This window comes from Lotus japonicus, chromosome 4 (assembly GCF_012489685.1).
Source record: "Lotus japonicus ecotype B-129 chromosome 4, LjGifu_v1.2".
NCBI classification, from domain to species: domain Eukaryota; kingdom Viridiplantae; phylum Streptophyta; class Magnoliopsida; order Fabales; family Fabaceae; genus Lotus; species Lotus japonicus.
The window spans coordinates 24,918,560-24,923,297 of NC_080044.1; positions in this window are offsets into that span (position 1 = coordinate 24,918,560).

Consider the following 4,738-nt stretch of genomic DNA (forward strand, 5'->3'; position numbering starts at 1 on the left):
TTTTCTATTAGAGTGTTCTTCATCTTCTATGGTTTTGTACTCAATTTTAGTGTGGTTCATATTTTCCTCTGATTTGCATCATAGTCCTCACTGCATTTTATTCAATTTCAAGTATTACTCTCTTGCTCTCTTGAAGGAAGAAAGGTTTGGATCACAATCTAGCATACAAAAGTTTGATCAATTTGGGTTGCTTGGATTGAGCAAGTCTTTATTTCCAATAAGCTCTTTTACAAGATATTGTGCATTTGATTAAATTAAGATCTTGGTTGTGTCTCAAGGAAATACATAAGCATATCACTTTTCCTTTTGTTTGTTGAGAGTTCAATACAACTTGTTGCTTTTAATCACTTCCGTAGATGATTGTTACGTTGAAGATGTTAATCTTTCAACCTGTATTTTGGTGGTTATTTTATAGCTTCATATCTTTTCGTTCTGTATGTTCTCTGATGTATTTCTTTTGGGTAAATAATGTGCTCAAATTATTTTTATGGTAGTGTCCATTTTAACAATGTTATTTTGTTTGTTTTTCTAAAAATATCATGAATATTAGCATTATTTCAAATTACTAAAAGATTTTATTTAAAAAATAATTTCTGAAACATATTTATCATATAAGATAAGACTAATTCGTAATCTCACAGGTGCCAACCAAATAAAAAATTACTGAGAACATATTTCTCTGATAAAATAATGACAAATTCATAATCTCACCCAACACTAACTAAAACACCAACCAACTTCTAAGACAAGAAAAAAAAGAAAAAAAAGTAATAACTCAGTTTAAAAGCACCACCATATTAAAATAAAAAGAGCGCTAACTTGACAAACACATGCATATTACTAGGGGTGTCAAAGCAGGTTTGGCCCGCGCGCTCAACCCGCAAGCCCGCAAAAAAGGTGCGGGCCGGGCCAATTAAAATGAGCACGCGACCCGCCCCGCCCCACCCTGCAAACATTGCGGGTCAACCCGTAGTGGGGCGGGCCAACCCGCGTTTTCGCTTTTTTTTTTAAACTTTATAATTAATTATGGTGCAAAAGGGAATTTATCTTTGAATACAGTTGCGGATTGTAGGATATGGATTGATGGAGAAATGCTTTCAGGCGCAAGGTGAGTACGCGTGGGGTGGGACACTATTCTTTTCGCTCATCCAAGTCTATTGTTGTACATTCGAGAATTGATATAGTTTATATATAATTGAAACTTGAAAGAAGGGATAGTTGAAACTTTTATTTAGTTCTAAAATCTAATTATTATTGAAAGTTCTATTTGTGAATCTCAACGATAAGGATTGATACCAACAAGTAGCAAATTTTTACAAGTATTTAACCAATCATTTTAACAGAGCTGAAGTATGTTTATGCATTTGTATTTCCTTTATGCACTTTGAGACTCATGTAAGGTTACATAAGGGACCGTTAACGCTATTGTCCTATGTTGCTTGCAAGTTTTGCTGCAACTTGTTATACAGATATAATTTACCATGCTTGACTATTCAAATATAATAGCAAGTTTTGTTATGGTGCTGTGTGCTAGAAAGAGATCATAGTGCAAGCTTTTGTTTTTTCTTATTATTGGGTGATTTGGGTCGAATTTTGTTCTTTTTTTAGGAAAACATAACAATTTTATTTGTAAAAAAATTAATTATCTCCTTTGTGCGGGCTCATTACGCGGGGCGGGGTGAACTTTTCTAACCCGCGTCTCATGCTGGCTAGCCCGCCCCACCCCGCTTTTACGCGGGCTTAGCGCGAGGCGGGGGGGGGGGGTTGCCCGCTTTGACACCCCTACTTGTACATAATGGATTTTTTGGGGCGGCACATTGTTTCGCGCGTAAGGAGTAATATTATTACCTTATGTTACTTCTCTTGGTATATGTTGTTAGTATGTTCTATTGGGGTGGATTCCTTTGTGATGTAGCATATATTGCTATGTATATGGTGGGTTTCTTTCGTGTTCTCTTCACTTACTTCCATTTTCATGAGATGGATGTTCTCATGTAGTTCATTCATTCAATAATATCTTCTATTTTTGAAAAAATAAAAATAAAAATAAAAATAAAAACTGCAGAATGCAAATTTCTTGATTCTTTTGGTTAATTGACATCAAAAAATTTCACGTTGCATTTAAGTGGTATCCAAACATATCTAAATATATAGAAAGATAAAAATATAAATAAATATATATAGTCAACTATCAATTGATTCCAAATGATATTTTGTCGTTAGATAAGTACATTTACCAAATACATCTATTTCGGTCAAACAAGACTAAAAAAACTTAAGTTACCAATATATATAACCAAACATACTCTACAAAGGGATTTCCTATTGATAAATAATACATAAATTCCAACTAAAGAGAAACTAACATTTGTTACGCTGTAACTACACCAAACCTCCCTATATATATGTTTGTGAGTGAGTGCTAACTATTGAGTGAGAAAAAAAGAAAATCAAAATCAATTCATGAAATAATTAGAAACATAATGTCTACTTTTGTTTATGTCACCCTATTGCTCTTTTTTACTGCATGTTTGTTCAATGGATTAACATTTGCAGATTCTATCAAAGGTTTTGAAACTTCACCCAAACTTCAATCAACTGTGTCCAAAATCAATATACTCTTCGTGTCTGTTAGTAATGATATGCCCCGAGGCTCACCCCTAGTGTCCTACATTTACGGCGATGAACCAGCTCGGGTTAATTTGCAACCAGGAAGCTATTTCACAAAAATCGGAAATTTTGACGCAAAATTTATTCAAATGTACTGGAATGATTTCTGCATCGCTTTCTATGTCTATCATCCTTCACAAGAGGGAAACCATCAAAAAATCTATTGGTCATTGAGAACTGATGGTGTGTATCATAGCTGGGATAACAGAAGCTGGGCTAAAAAGATTGACTGGACTCATGCTTGTAATTAACCGTTTCACTTATTCAACTCAAATAATATATTTTCTTCTTTTAAACAAGATGAGGATATATTAACCAAGAATTGATCGATGTAATTCTACTTTCTTTGCTTGTTACTATATTTTATAAGTTTAATAACTTGAATATTGCACCTATGATGTGTTTGTTGAAAATATGAAAATTCAAGATCATGCTTGTGATTCTTGGTGTTGAATTCCATATAGCTCTAGAGTGTATACAGTCAATTTACCATATGGTGTTTTAGCAAATTCTAATGTTTTTCAGGTCAAAAAATATTTTTGAATAATATGTTTCCATTAAAAGTCAATGATTTTCGTGGAAGCTGGTTCGTAATAGAATTCCTACAAAATTGAACTTGAATGAGTTTTACAACGAAATAAAACTATTTGTAATACTTGTGGCGACTAGGTGAAAGATTCTGCTCATTTTCTATTGGAGTGTTCTTCATCTTCTATTGTTTTGTACTCAATTTTAGTGTGGTTCATATTTTCCTCTGATTTGCATCATAGTCCTCATTGCATTTTATTCAATTTCAAGTATTACTCTCTTGCTCTCTTGAAGGAAGAAAGGTTTGGATCACAATCTAGCATACAAAAGTTTGATCAATTTTGGTTGCTTGGATTGAGCAAGTCTTTATTTCCAATAAGCTCTTTTACAAGATATTGTGCATTTGATTAAATTAAGATCTTGGTTGTCTCTCAAGGAAATACATAAGCATATCACTTTTCCTTTTGTTTGTTGAGAGTTCAATACAACTTGTTGCGTTTAATCACTTCCGTAGATGATTGTTACATTGAAGATGTTAATCTTTCAACCTGTATTTTGTTGGTTATTTTATAGCTTCATATCTTTTCGTTTTGTATGTTCTCTGATGAATTTCTTTTGGGTAACTAATGTGCTCAAATTATTTTTACGGTAGTGTCCATTTTAACAATGTTATTTTGTTTACTTTTCTTAAAAATATCATGAAAATTAGCATTATTTCAAATTACTAAAAGATTTTATTTAAAAAATAATTTCTAAAACATATTTATCATATAAGATAAGACTAATTCATAATCTCACAGGCGCCAACCAAGTAAAAAATTACTGAGATAATGACAAATTCATAATCTCTAAAACATATTTCTCTGATAAGATAATGACAAATTCATAATCTCACCCAACACTAACTAAAACACCAACCAACTTCTAAGACAAGAAAAAAAGAAAAAAAAGTAATAATGAGGGTGCTTTTTTCTTTTACAGTAAGTCATGGGAGAAGTTAATATATATTGAGCGAAATTAAGATACTTGCCATTATAATTAGTAGTATGTAAGCATTAGACTTTAGAAATCATGTAGGGCAATTGCACCCACTAGCTCCAATGTGCATCCATCTCTATGTTTGTGTACGGATATTCTTAGTTTTTTAAGTGCTCCATCATACTTAAAGTGTTCTTTTATTATTGTTGGGTCCAATATTAAAGTGCTTTCAACTTCACCCAACAAGGAAGCTTCGTTCACATTTGTACCTAGAAAATCGGGATGCTGAGGTGGATTCACGTTCAAATTGAAATGAATGTAAAATTGAACGAGCATTTTGTTATTGTATGGTTCCTTGTATGTGCCATTGAAAACAAGAAAACACGTATGTTTCCCAATACTTCAATAGAGAATCAAAATTTGGCCACGTTAAACCAATCCAAATGAGAAACAAGAAACCCAGTGATGTGGCATGCATCTAAAATAGTTAGAAAACCAAACTAACATCTAAAATTTACCTATTATTTGATTTATTGTTAATTCCTTCTCACATTTGGGTATG